We start from the raw sequence: 15,994 nt of genomic DNA on the forward strand, positions 1-15,994 counted from the left end.
GGCACTCCATCATAGTACGTAAAAACAAAAATACACATTTTATGATTCCACACGCATACAGAGCTAGAGATGAGGGGCTGGACAAACCTTCCATCGGGCTCTCAGGTTTAAAATAAAATAAAGATTGATAGCACAAGTAGTCTGAATCTGAATGGAATTGCCAACATTGCCATTTCTAAGCAATATTGACTGTTCTGTTGTGTAACTTACAGTGCATACTATTTATTACAAATTACTATAATTTGCACATTGCTCATTCAGATGGAGACATAACGTAAAGATTTTTACTCCTTGCATATGTGAAGGATTTAAGAAATAAAGTCAATTCAAATGATAGGACAGGTAATAACAGTGCTGAGGAAAGGTCTTGGCCTGAAACGTTGACTGTCCATTCATTTCCATAGATGCTGCCTAACCTGTTGAGTCCTTCCAACATTGTGTGTGTGTTGCTAACAGGTAAATGGTTTGATTATTTTTTCTTTTACAACATGGTAGCATAGTGTTTAGCACAATGCTTTACGGTACAGGCAAACTGGGTTCAAATCCTGCCACTGCTTGCAAGGAGTTTGCACATTCTCTCTGTGACCGCGTGGGCTTCCTCCGGGTGCTCTGGATTCCTCCCTCAGTCCAAAGACGTACCAGCTGGTAGGTTAATTGGTCATTGTAATTTGTCCTGTGTTTGGATTAGGGTTAAATCGGGGATAGCTGGGTACCCCAGTTCGACAGGCCACAAGGGCCTATTCAACACTCTATCTCAATAAGTAAATACATTTCACTTTACTTTCAGGTTTTTAATTAACTGCTAGTGTTTCAACTTTTTAAATAAATATATTATTTTAACTTTTCAACATGCTTTTTAAAAACTATCTGTACTTGTTTGGATCATCCTCAGACATCTGATTATCAGAATTATTTATAATTCAAAGGGCTTTGACAGGAATAAAGAGCCATCAAGGCATTCTGGGAATTAGGCGTCAGCATCCTCCAGCTGAGGCCCACCGGTCTCTCATTGCCGCTCTGTTTTTCAGGAAGGCTATAGCAATAGAACCACAGAGCTGCAAATGGTAAACGCAGCTGCTGGGAAAGTGTTATGGCTAAGCTCATACATCAGGCCAGGACAAGCGTTGATCCAGCCCAGTGTTTATGCTCCCACATGAAGAATCTTCATGCAATTTTCTTGACTGCTAAAACTGCCCATGATATTATAAACCTCCTCCAGAGTTTCCAGTAGCCAACATCTTTAAGTGAGAAGAAGGGGAACTGGGAATTAAAATCTATGTTATATGAAACTGCTTATACATTTACTGATAACATCAGAAGATTCTGATCTCTTGAGTACTCAATTTACTTAAAAGTTAAACGGCACTAATGCTAACTAGTATCAATGCCAGTAATGATGATGTACAGGATGCCTGAAATTTTCCATGTGGTAGTTAAGTGGTTTAGAAAGTTAAGAAGAAAGTGGAAGTCCTCATTTACTGTATCTACCACTGTATTTAACAGAGAGATAGAGCAAATGAGTTATATAGTAAGTCTGTTGTTTTCAAATCTGTAAAAGGAGAGAGGTGCAACCGCAGACCTCACATGCTGGAATTGGGTTACAATCTGAAAGGACCACCCACTAGACGTTTGAATTAAAATGGAAAGGATTCATGTGAATTTGTTTCAACTACCAATGTGCAGCTGTTGGGCAAGCACTCAGACCGCTGGAGTTGTACTTCCAGTTACCATGCTGTGCGCTAGATGTTATGTTATGTTTTGTAACTACAAAACATAAAACTAATTGGAAGAAAAACAAGGGGAGACTGGGAGAACTTGTACACTTCATTTTTTCACTTTAAGTGAGACACACACTCATGACGTGGCGGCGTAGTGATGTATGCCTTTTACGTATTTTCACATATAACCCGCAATGCATTATATAATCAACAAAGAATGCTTAATCAAATAATTTATTTATAATATTACTCAAATATTACATACATAACACTCCTCTCTGATTAGCTATGAACTCCAACTCAATATAGAATGCATCTTTACACACACACACACACACATACATATATATATATAATACAGCTACTATATAGACATCCACAGCATAGTGAATCTTAAATTGTCTCATTCCAGCCAAAAGGCTTAATCGCTCTAGAGGCTTTCTTACTCTTGAGCGATAACATCTTTCCCCACAAGAACGGCACTCTGTTTGGCAGTTGAAATTTGTGGCTGTGTAACAGTCTCAGGTACAGGGGCCTCCTCCGTGGTTTGTTGTAGGAGTTGACTCTGGGACTGCAGAAAATGGCTTTGTCAGCTCTGAATAACTTTCTTCTGGACAGTGTGGATCATAATGTGTAAGTATAGTGTCTGATGCCACCAGTATCCTTTGCCTTTTTGAAAGCCACCTCTCACTACTTTGTCCATTGCCACTTCATCCTGATCTGTTGTAATGAGTTCAAGGAGTTGAGCGCAGTAGTCAGGTTTGGCAGGAATCCGTTATGTTACTTGACCAATTCTAAAAAGAACTGCAACTATGACATAGCCTTTGGCCTTGACAGATCTGCCACTGCTTGAATTTTGAATTTTCTCAGCACACTTGCGTAATCATTGTATGTCAATGGTGTGACCACAGTAAGTGATGATTGGCTTAAAGAATTCACATTTGTTGGGTGCTCTGAGCCCATAATCTTCTAATCTTTTTAACACTGCCTTCAGATTTTGGAGATGTTCCCTCTCATCCTCACTGATTGATGTTGTCTAGATAATACTGAGAGCCTGAGCAGCTTGATGCACCTGGTCCATAGTCTTCTGCCAGTGTACAAGTGTAGGTACTACTCCAAAAATAAGCCTATTATAGCAATTAAGCCCTTTGTGAGTGTTTATGGTGAGAAACACTTTGGACTCTTCTTCCTTCTCCATCAGTTAAGTCCACTTTGCTGAAATGATTTCCTCCAGAAAGTTTTGCAAAGATATATTCTATCCTGGGCACAGGGTATTGATCTACTTTCAACACTGGGTTGACTGTGACCTTAAAATCACATCAGATCTTGACAGACCCCCAACTTCTTGGCTACTGGGATTGCCCTTGGGCTCCACTCAATGTTCAGACAGTCTCCTCAACTGAACCATGTAAGCTGAATCGGACTCTCTTTCCTTTTGATTCTGCTTAGGAAAACTCAAGCATTCTGCAATCAGCAATGGTTTCAGTTCTAAATGTTCCTGCACTACTTTCACAATATCAGCAAAGCTCATTTCATTTGGTTTGCTTGGAGCAACTAAACTTCTAAACAAACTGTATGCTTTTAAATCCAAAGCACTCAGCAAAACAGCCATTCAATTCTCATTGGCTATTTCATTTGCTTCAAAATTCTACTCAATTCATTCTGTATACAGCAGTCAGTTATCTTTTGTGCAATCAAATGTGTCTATCATTCTGATGTAGCCAGCCATTTCTGCTTTTTTTTAATTTATTGCTATTATTATCACCCAGTACTCACGCAAAATGAACCTGTGAATTCTTCTGTTTTCTGCCTATTTTTAACTCGACCACATTTGTCTCTTCCGAAGAACGCGTGTTGCACTGTTTTTTCACTCAGCATTTCTCGCTGTGCTTTTTTTTAGACAACAGGTAGGTAGTCTTCTCAGGTTTGTTTAAAACTTCCTCATCACCACTGTTATGTTCTGCAACTCCAGGAACACTAATAGGAAGAAAAATCGGGAAACTTGTACGCTTCATGATTTTACTTCAAAGTGAGGCATACACTTTGGCAGCATAATGATGTATGCTATTTGTGTACTTTCACTTATAACCCACAATGCATTATGTAAACAACAAAGAATGCTTAATCAAACAAAATATTTACAATACTACCAAGCTATTACTTAAACATTAAGTATACAAGTCAAGTCAAGTCACTTCTTTATTGTCACTTTGACCATAACTGCTGGTACAGTACACAGTAAAAATGAGACAACGTTTTTCAGGACCATGGTGCTACATGAACAATACAAAAACTACACTGAACTACGTAAAGAAACAACACAAAACTACACTAAACTACAGACCTATCCAGGACTGCATGAAGTGCAGAAAACAGTGCAGGCATTACAATAAATAATAAATGAGACAATATGCACAGTAGAGGGCAGTAGGCTGGTGTCAGCCAAGGCTCTGGGTATTGAGGAGAGTGATGACTTGGGGGAAGAAACTGTTGCACAGTCTGGTCGTGAGAGCCCGAATGCTTCGGTGCCTTTTTCCAGATGGCAGAAGGGAGAAGAGTTTGTATGAGGGGTGTGTGGGGTCCTTCATAATGCTGTTTGCTTTACGGATGCAGCGTATGGTGTAAACGTCTCTACTGGCGGGAAGAGAGACCCCGTTGATCTTCTCAGCTGACCTCACTATCCGCTGCAGGGTCTTGCGATCCGAGATGGTGCAATTTCCGAACCAGGCAGTGATGCAGCTGCTCAGGATGCTCTCAATACAACCTCTGTAGAATGTGGTGAGGATGGGGGGTGGGAAATAGACTTTTCTCAGCCTTCGCAGAAAGTAGAGATGCTACTGGGCCTTCTTTGTTATGGAGCTGATGTTATAGACAATAGACAATAGACAATAGGAGTCGGAGTAGGCCATTCAGCCCTTCGAGCGAGCACCACCATTCACTGTGATCATAGCTGATCATCCATAATCAGTACCCTGTTCCTGCCTTCTCCCCATATCCCTTCACTCTGCAATCTTTAAGAGCTCTATCTAACTCCTTCTTGAAAGAATCCAGAGAATTGGCCTCCACTGCCTTCTGAGGCAGATCATTCCACAGAACCACAACCCTCTGTGTGAAAAAGTTTTTCCTCAACTCCGTTCTAAATTGTCTACCCCTCATTCTTAAACTGTGGCCTCTGGTTCTGGACTCCCCCAATATCAGGAACATGTTTCCTGCCTCTAGCGTATCCAATCCCTTAATAATCTTATATGTTTAAGGTGGGGGCTTATATGGGAGGCAGGGTTTGAGGGTCAGCACATTGTGGGCCGAAGGGCCTGTACTGTGCTGTACTATTCTATGTTCTACGTTCTATATTTCAATCAGATCCCTTCTCATCCTTCTAAATTCCAGCGTATACAACCCCAGTTGCTCCAATCTTTCAACATATGACAGTCCCGCCATTCCAGGAATTAACCTCGTGAACCTACGCTGCACTCCCTCAATAGCTAGAATATCCTTCCTCAAATTTGGAGACCAAATCTGTACACAATACTCCAGGTGTGGTCTCACCAGGGCCCTGTACAACTGCAGAAGGACCTCTTTGCTCCTATACTCAACTCCCCTTGTTATGAAGGCCAACATGCCATTAGCTTTCTTCACTGCCTGCTGTACCTGCATGCTTACTTTATACTTTATTGTCGCCAAACAATTGGTACTAGAACATACAATCATCACAGCGATATTTAATTCTGCGATTCCCACTCCCTGGATTACAAATATTAAATATTTAAAATATTAAAACTAGTTAAAATTAGTAAATATTAAAAATTTTAATTATAAATCATAAATAGAAAATAGAAAAATGGGAAGTAAAGTAGTGCAAAAAAAACGAGAGGCAGGTCCGGATATTTGGAAGGTTTGGCCCAGATCCGGGTCAGGATCCGTTCAGCAGTTTTATCACAGTTGGAAAGAAGCTGTTCCCAAATCTGGCCGTACGAGTCTTCAGCTCCTGAACCTTCTCCCGGAAGGAAGAGGGACGAAAAGTGTGTTGGCTGGGTGGGTCGTGTCCTTGATTATCCTGGCAGCACTGCTCCGACAGCGTGCGGTGTAAAGTGAGTCCAAGGATGGAAGATTGGTTTGTGTGATGTGCTGCGCTGTGTTCACGATCTTCTGCAGCTTCTTTCGGTCTTGGACAGGACAACTTCCATACCAGGTTGTGATGCGCCCTAGAAGAATGCTTTCTACGGTTCATCTATAAAAATTAGTGAGGGTTTTAGGGTACAGGCCAAATTTCTTTAGTTTTCTCAGGAAGTAAAGGCGCTGGTGGGCCTTCTTGGCAGTGAACTCTGCTTGGTTGGACCAAGTCAGGTCATTTGTGATATTGACCCCGAGGAACTTAAAGCTTTTGACCTGTTCCACTTGTGTACCTCTGATGTAAATTGGGTTGTGCAGTCCACTACTCCTTCTGAAGTCAACAACCAATTCCTTCGTCTTGCTGACATTGAGGAATAGGTTATTGTCTTGCACCATGCCACCAGGTTCTTAATTTCCTCTCTGTACTCAAACTCATCATTACCCGAGATACGGCCTACAATTGTTGTGTCATCAGCAAACTTAAATATTGAGCTTGGTGGACACTTGGTTACACAATCATGGGTGTACAGTGAGTACAGCAGGGGGCTGAGTACACAGCCTTGTGGGGCACCGGTGCTCAGCGTGATTGTAGAGAAGAGCTTGTCCCCTATTTTTACAGCCTGGGTCCTGTTTGTGAGGGAGTTGAGGATCCAGCTACAGATCTGAGTGCTAAAGCCCAGGTTCCGGAGCTTAGGAATCAGTTTATCTGGAATGAGGGTATTAAAGGCAAAGCTGTAGTCAATAAAAAGGAGCCTTACGTATGCGTCTTTATTCTCCAGGTGTTCTGAGGAGGAAGGTAGGGCCATCATTGCAAAGAGTCGAGGTTGACCGGTAGGCTGCGGTTGATGTGTGTCATAATCAATCCCTCGAAGCACTTCATAGCAATTGATGTCAGAGCCACAGGTCGATAGTCATTCAGGCATGCCACCTTGCTCTTCTTCGGCACTGGGATTATCGTTGCCTTCTTAAAACACAAGGGGATCTTAGACTGAAGCAAGGAGGAGTTGAAGATGTCAGCAAACACTCCAGCTAGCTCACTTGCACAGGCCCAGAGAAACCGTCTCGGGATGCAATCTGGGCCCATCACCTTCCTTGGATTTATCTTCAGGAAGGCTCTTCTAATGTCCTCCTCGGTGACGATGAATCTCGATGCCACCAGGTCCGGTTCACCCAGAGGGAGCGGGACACTTCTCTTCTGTTCGAGTCTTGCGTAGAATACTCGGACCTCATCCGTTTCCTCCGTCCAACGCAACACTACTTTTGACACCGTGACCTCCAGCTTCAATTTCCGTTTGTAAGCCGGGAGGAGGAGTACGGTCTGGTGGTCCAATTTTCTGAAGTGAGGTCGTGGGACGGAACGGTGGGCATCCTTGACTGCTATGTAGCAGTAGTCATGTATATTCGGGCCTCTAGTAGGGCAGGAGATATATTGGTATAACTTTGGCAGCGCCTTTCTGAGGTTGGCCTGGTTAAAGTCCTTGGCTGTAATGAGCAAAGCCTCCAGATACCTGGTCTCAAGTTCACTGATGTTGGCATACAGTATGTTCAGAGCACACTCCACGTCCGCCTGGGGGGGAATGTAGACCGCTGTCTGTATGACTGAGGTGAATTCCCGTGGCAGATAGTAGGGACGACATTTCATCGACAGGTGTTCCAGGTCTGGGCTGCAGGAGCTTGTCAGTGCCACTATGTCCGAGCACCACGCAGTGTTGATCAGTAGGCAGACACCACCTTCCCTCGTCTTGACGGAAGACGCCATGCGGTCCATCCAATGGATCGAAAATCTCTCTGGTCGGATGGCACTGTCGGGGGTGGCAGGGGAGAGCCAGGTCTCCATGAAACAGAATACACGGCAGTTCTGCATCTCCCTGCAGTAGGTGAGTCTCCCTTTAAGATTATCCACCTTGTTCTCTGTAGGATGGTGGGCATAGGGACCCTGAAGTCCCTCAGCTTCAATCTGACCAGCAGCTCAGCTCTTTTCCCACACTTCCTCGGTAAATAGTACATCTTTCCAGGTTTCCATCGATGCAGTGTGTTGTTGTCAGCTGTTTGAGGTAGGTGGACGCATCCTGCGGGAATCGATCGGCGGGTCGCATCGTCGTGCACTCCGGGTCGGGCCAAGTAATGGGGGAAGCTCCGCTGCCACTTCCAGCTGCCGGGGGCCCGGGCTGTCGATTGGGTCGGGCCCCGAAGCCGACACTTAATCCCGGATGGCCGGGCTCCTTGCTGAAACAAGTCCTTAAGCTGAGTCACGGTAGCGGAGGGCTCTGCTCCAGCTGAGCCTCGGGCTCAATTTCCGAGGTCGGCAGTGGAGGCCTCACTTCCAGCAGCTGTGGATGGCCACCAACGGGGCTTTACGGTGGTCGCTTTGGGGAAGCATCTGGGGCAACTTGAGGTCTCCGCCATCACTTCTGTGTGGTCGTCTGCTCCGGAGAGGTGCTGGTTGGAATGGGCCGTGTCTCCAAGCATTCGGGCACAGTAGCAGACCGCGGGTCTCCAGGAACGTGGCGCGCTTCGTTGGTGGGGTCCAGGTGCGGTCCCGAGTTTAAGAAGCAGTTCTGGCACAGTGGTCTCCAGCTGGGTCGGTAGCTTTGCCAGGGTGTTGTTGATCTTGATCTTGCTAAATTGGAGGTTTAGAAGGGTTTCTCGGGTATAGGATAGTGGAGAGGGCCGTTTGCTCGGGAGAGCACGCACAAAGTCGCCAGTTACCTGCGCCATCTTCAACAGAAAAAAGGTGACTGATGAACAAGGACACCTAGATCTCATACTTTCCCTTTTCCTAACTTGACACCATTCAGATAGTAATCTGCCTTCCTGTTCTTGCCACCAAAGTGGATAACCTCACATTTATCCACATTAAACTGCATCTGCTATGCACCTGCCCACTCACCCAACCTGTCCAAGTCACCCTGCATTCTCATAACATCCTCCTCACATTTCACACTGCAACCCAGCTTTGAGTCATCTGCAGATTTGCTAATGTTACTTTTAATCCCTTCATCTAAATCATTAATGTATATTGTAAGTAGCTGCTGTCCCAGCACCGAGCCTTGCGATACCCCACTAGTCACTGCCTGCCATTCTGAAAAGGACCCATTAATCCCTACCCTTTGTTTCCTGTCTGCCAACCAATTTTCTACCTATGTCAGTAACCTACCGTCAATACTATTTGCTCTAATTTTGCACACTAACCTCCTATGTGGGACCTTATCAAAGGCTTTCTGAAAGTCCAGGTACATTACGTCCACTGGCTTTCCCATGTCCATTTTCATAGTTACATTCTCAAAAAATTCCAGAAGATTAGTCAAGCATGATTTCTCCTTCGTAAATCCATGCTGACTCGCATCCTGCCACTGCTATCCAAATATGCCGCTATTTCATCTTTTATAATTGATTCCAGCATTTTCCCCACCACTGATGTCAGAATAACTGGTTTATAATTGCCTGTTTTCTATCTCCCTCCTTTCTTAAAAAGTGGGATAACATTAACTACCCTCCAATTCACAGGAACTGATCCTGAATCTATAGAACATTGGAAAATGATTACCAATACATCCACAATCTCTAGAGCCACCTCCTTAAGTACCCTGGGATGCAGACCATCAGGCCCTGGGGATTTACCAGCCTTCAGTCCCATCAGTTTACCCAACACCATTTTGTGCCTAATGCGAATTTCCTTCAGTTTCTCTGTTACCCTAGGTCCTCTGGCCACTATTACATCTGGGAGATTGTTTGTGTCTTCCCTAGTGAAGACAGATCCAAAGTACCTGTTCAGCTTGTCTGCCATTTCCTTGTTCCCCATAATAATTTCACCCATTTCTGTCTTCAAGGGCCCAACTTTGGTCTTAACTAATTTTTTCCTCTTCACATACCTAAAGAAGCTTTTACTATCCTCCTTTATATTTTTGGCTAGCTTAACTTCGTACCTCATCTTTTCCCGCCGTATTGCCTTTTTAGTTACCTTCTGTTGCTCCTTAAAAGTCTCCCAATCCGCTGGCTTCTCACTCATCCTTGCTATGTTATACTTCCTCTCTTATTATTATATTGTCCTTGACTTCCCTTGTCATCCACGGTCGCCCCTTACTCCCCTTAGAATCTTTCTTCCTCTTTGGAATGAACTCATCCTGCACCTTCTGTATTATTCCCAGAAATACCTGCTATTGTTATTCCACTGTCATCCCTGATAGGGTATAGAAACCTTAGAAACTACAGCACAGAAACAGGCCTTTTGGCCCTTCTTGGCTGTGGCAAACCATTTTCTGCCTAGTCTCACTGACCTGCACACGGACCATATCCCTCCATACACCTCCCATCCATGTATCTGTCCAATTTATTTTTAAATGTTAAAAAAAAGCCCACATTTATCACCTCATCTGGCAGCTCATTCCATACTCCCACCACTCTCTGTGTGAAGAAGCCCCCCCCTAATGTTCCCTTTAAACTTTTCCCCCCCTCACCCTTAACCCATGTCCTCTGTTTTCTTTCTCCCCTTGCCTCAGTGGAAAAAGCCTGCTTGCATTCACTCTATCAATACCCATCATAATTTTATATACCTCTATCAAATCTCCCCTCATTCTTTTACGCTCCAGGGAATAAAGTCCTAACCTATTCAACCTTTCTCTGTTACTGAGTTTCTCAAGTCCTGGCAACATCCTTGTAAACCTTCTCTGCACTCCTTCAACCTTATTTATATCTTTCCTGTAATTTGGTGACCAAAACTGAACACAGTACTCCAGATTCGGCCTCACCAATGCCTTATACAACCTCATCATAACATTCCAGCTCTTATACTCAATACTTTGATTAATAAAGGCCAATGTACCAAAAGCTCTCTTTATGACCCTACCTACCTGTGACACCACTTTTAGGGAATTTTGTATCTGTATTCCCAGATCCCTCTGTTCCACTGCACTCCTCAGTGCCTTACCATTAACCCTGTATGTTCTACCTTGATTTGTCCTTCCAACTTGCAATACCTCACACTTCTCTGTATTAAACTCCCATCTGCCATTTTTCAGCCCATTTTCCAGCTGGTCCAAGTCCCTCTGCAGGCTCTGAAAACCTTCCTCACTGTCTACTACACCTCCAATCTTTGTATCATCAGCAAATTTGCTGATCCAATTTACCACATTATCATCCAGATCATTGATATAGATGACAAATAACAATGGACCCAGCACTGATCCCTGTGGCACACTACTAGTCACAGGCCTCCACTCGGAGAAGCAATTCTCTACTACCACTCTTTGGCTTCTTCCATTGAGCCAATGTCTAATCCAATTTACCACCTCTCCATGTATACCTAGCGACTGAATTTTCCTAACTAACCTCCCATGCGGGACCTTGTCAAAGGCCTTACTGAAGTCCATGTAGACAATATCCACTGCCTTCCCTTCATCCACTTTCCCCGAAAAACTCCAATAGATTGGTCAAACATGACTTACCACGCACAAAGCCGTGTTGACTCTCCCTAATAAGTCCCTGTCTATTCAAATGCTTGTAGATTCTGTCTCTTAGTACTCCCTCCAATAACTTACCTACTACCGACGTTAAACTTACTGGCCTATAATTTCCTGGATTATTTTCGATCCTTTTTTAAACAACGGAACAACATGAGCCACTCTCCAATCCTCTGGCACCTCACCTGTAGACAGCGACATTTTAAATATTTCTGTCAGGGCCCCTGCAATTTCAACACTAGTCTCCTTCAAGGTCCGAGGGAACACCCTGTCAGGTCCCAGGGATTTATCCACTTTAATTTTCCTCAAGACAGCAAGGACCTCCTTCTTTTCGATCTGTACAGTTTCCATGATCTCACTACTTGTTTCCCTTAATTCCATAGACTTCATGCCAGTTTCCTTAGTAAATACAGATGCAAAAAACCTATTTAAGATCTCCCCCATTTCCTTTGGTTCCGCACATAGCCGACCACTCTTATCTTCAAGAGGACCCATTTTATCCCTTCCAATCCTTTTGCTCTTAATATACCTGTAAAAGCTCTTTGGATTGTCCTTCACTTTGACTACCAAGGCAACCTCATGTCTTCTTTTAGCCCTCCTGATTTCTTTCTTAAGTATTTTTTTGCACTTCTTATACTCCTCAAGTACGTTATTTACTCCCTGCTTCATATACCTGTCATACAACTCCCTCTTCTTCTTTATCAGAGTTGCAATATCCCTTGAGAACCAAGGTTCCTTATTCCTATTCACTTTGCCTTTAATTCTGACAGGAACATACAAATTCTGCACTCTCAAAATTTCTCCTTTGAAGGCTTCCCACCTACCAATCACATCCTTGCCAGAGAACAACCTGTCCCAATCCACGCTTTTTAGATCCTTTCTCATTTCTTCAAATTTGGCCTTCTTCCAGTTAAGAACCTCAACCCTAGGACCAGATCTATCCTTGTCCTATCTTCCCAGTCAACTTTGGCCAGCTCCTTAAAAAAAACCCAGCTCCTCCCTCATGGGTCCATAGTCCCCTTTGTTCAACTGTTATATTGACACTTCTGATCTTCCCTTCTCCCTCTCAAATTGTAGATTAAAACTTATCATATTATGGTCACTACCTCCTAATGGCTCCTTTACCACGAGTTCCCTTATTAAATCTGGCTCATTACACAACACTAAATCCAGAATTGCCTTCTCCCTGGTAGGCTCTAATACAAGCTGCTCCAAGCATCTCTGAGGCATTCCACAAACTCCCTTTCTTGGGGTCCTGTACCAACCTGATTTTCCCGGTCTACCTGCATGTTGAAATCCCCCATAACAACCGTAGAGTTACTTTAGTGACATGCCAATTTTAAAGTGTTAAGGGACCAGGCGAGATTCTCCGCCAGGTGAACACCAAGAAATTTGGTGCTCTTAACGATCTCTACAGAGGAGTCGTCGACGTTTAGTGGAGAGTGGTTGTTCCGTGTCCTCTTGAAGTCAACAACTATCTCTTTTGTTTTGTTCACATTCAGAGACAGGTTGCTGGCTCTGCACCAGTCCTTTAACCGCTGTACCTCCTCTCTGTATGCTGACTCATCGTTCTTGCTGATGAGACCCACCACGGTCGTGTCATCAGCAAACTTGATGTCGTGGTTCGAGCTGTGTGTTGCAGCACAGTCGTGGGTCAGCAAAGTGAACAGCAGTGGACTGAGCACACAGCCCTGAGGGGCCCCCGTGCTCAGTGTGGTGGTGTTGGAGATGCTGCTTCCAATCTGGACTGGCTGAGGTACAACAATAGATACACATATGTATGCTTACATCACATAATGGAGACGCCACTCCACTGAAAAATGTTCATATACACAAAGAACAATAATCTAAATCTGGGATATGGGACTTCAGAGAATCCATTAAATGACAGGCTAAGCAAAGGTTTCAACTTGTATAAACTGAATACAATCATCTTAAAGTGAAAGTATGCAGACCAGTCTAAACATTAAGGAACACAAGGACCATTTGTTGAAGGTATAGGTCACAATGATGCAAAGCAACTTGACTAAAAAATAAGGCAGGTCATTAGCTTCATATTCTTCGAAAGATGGAAAATAATAGTATCCACGCACAAAAGCTTTGATCTGGTAAATAGATTTCAGCATATACTTGTCAAGGGGAAAGTGAACAGAAAAAAAGTCTGCTTTTAACTGTACTTTTGAAACATCTTGAAGCAGTTCATACACAATGATTTCCTGGCTATGCAGAGCCCCTGCTGTTGTGTAGGCTGACACAATAGCCCAATTGCAACCTTCCACATACAAGAACTAATGTGAGAATGATAAAAGGACCAACTCCCAATCTTTCTTAAAGTAACATCATATGACCATCAACACATGTCCAAGACAAACAAACAGTTGGTAGGTACTACAGCTCATGCAAAAAAACAACACTCCCTTCATAAGTTATATTTTGGAATGATATCCTGGAAGGACAATTAATTCCACAAATTGCTGGTTTGGAAGTGAAAGAACTACCACGGTGCCAAACTCTTATAAAAGTTATAGCTATACTGGATGCTTAAAAACATGACAAAGTTAAACCAAGAATATTTTGTCTATAGTTCTTTTCCAGCAACTTGGATGAAAGGATTCACGTGACTTCCCATACTTTAAACCAGTTCATCACAGGGATTTCATTCTAATAATTCTGTTTAAGTACCAAATGCTGGCAAAGAATTGTGGTTAAAAAGTGGACCCAGTGAAACCCAAGGCAAATAATTTACGTGCTGCCACATCCTGCTTGATTCTAAACTAAAACTGATTATTTCCTTCTCGATGAACTATGCACAATTCATAAGCAGAATGCGAGAGATGGCAGCTTGGCCACCCCAGAGCAGATTTCTGTCTCCTTGATCTAAACCACAAAAGAAGTCTGACATAGATCCCCAAAATGTCAGGTTGGCAGACTTAAAATTCCGCACCAATTAGGGGCACCTTCCTTAGAAAACAAATGTATCCCAGATGTTAACTCAGTCTTCATGTGGGAAGGTATTCCTGTATGGGCATGATTGCCTTTTTAACATCAGAAAAAGGACAGCAATTTCCAAACTTATGAAAACTGAGATACACTATCTGAAATAGACATAATAGTGAAGAAAAGCGTTTTTGGAATTTTAACACCACCCTTTCAATGGCATCATAGATAAATATAACAAATTGTTTCTGACTAAGATATTAAAAGGCATCCGTTAGTCTTGCAAGACCATGGATCTGCGCCTGGAAAGTCTTCACTCTCCAGGGCGCAGGCCTGGGCAAGGTTGTATGGAAGACCAGCAGTTGCCCATGCTGCAAGTCTCCCCTCTCCACGACACCAATGTTGTCCAAGGGAAGGGCATTAGGACCCATACAGCTTGGCACCAATGTCGTCGCAGAGCAATGTGTGATTAAGTGCCTTGCTCAAGGACACAACACATGTTGCCTCGGCTGGGGCTTGAACTGTCGACCCTTCAGGTTGCTAGTCCAATGCCTTAATCACTTGGCCACGTGCCCACATGACTGAGATATATAAATAAATAAAATCCCAAACACCAGCCCTGAACTGATGACCTCACCTGAAACTGCAATGTGCATAATACAGCATTTTTCATTGGTGTTCACCAACACCCATTAAAGAAACCAACAAATATCAGAGGAAGGCAATTTCAGACTCCCTCCATTGAGTCAAACTCAAAAGTACCAGAGCATAACCAATACCCATCAAATGTATACCAGAAAGATTTACTTTTAGGAGAGAGTAGAAATAAGGAAGAAAAATAAGTCAAGGTTAAAAAACAAGAATTCCCATATTTTTCCTTTTCAGAGGTAGAAAATTTACTTAGAAGCATAAAATAACTATGAGCATGGGTCAAACAAAACATACATTCGTCCGTCAATAGTTGCAGTCATGGAATGGTAATCTTGATTTTACAGTCGTGAAAGTATAATGGAGATCTTTAAGAAGTTCAATGCAAATTTACGAAGGTTTAAAGAATTATTTATAAATTTCTCAGCAGTTGAACTCCAGAGAGGAACTGAAGCAAATAGAGTGCATGGTTCTAATAAAATTCTCATGACTTTACAAGAGAGAAAATGCCATTCAACACTCCATCTTGAGTCTATTGAATAATTATATGCTTAATCAAACTCTAGGACACTGAAATTCTCTAATTCAGTCACCATTGTATAATAGTCAATTAAAAATGAAAACTTTTAAAAATTATTTATCAACGTTAATTTCTTTCACTACACTATTGGTCATCTGTCTGGGGTTAATAATATGTAAATATTTGACTGATTTCGAACATTTCATCAAGGGAAGGCAGTCAATAGATTTCATTGACAGTTTAATATTAAATACAATAAGAGAAAGACTTAATCTGAATAAGATATCCTATAATGGCTTTGAATAATAAACATAGAAAACCCACAGCACAATACAAGCTGTGCCAAACATGTCCTTACCTTAGAAATTACCTAGGGTAATCCTTAGCCCTCTATTTTTCTAAGCTCCATGTACCTGTCCAGGAGTCTCTTAAAAGACCCTACCGTTTCCACCTCCACCACTGTCGCTGGTAGTCCATCCTCAAAAAATTCAATCAGGCTCGTAAGGCGCAACCTGCCCTTGACAAAGCCATGCTGACTATTCCTAATCGTATTATGCTTCTCCAAATGTTCATAAATCCTGCCTCTTAGGACCTTCTCCATC

This window comes from Mobula birostris, chromosome 9, assembly GCF_030028105.1.
Source record: "Mobula birostris isolate sMobBir1 chromosome 9, sMobBir1.hap1, whole genome shotgun sequence".
In the NCBI taxonomy this organism is placed as follows: Eukaryota; Metazoa; Chordata; class Chondrichthyes; order Myliobatiformes; family Myliobatidae; genus Mobula; species Mobula birostris.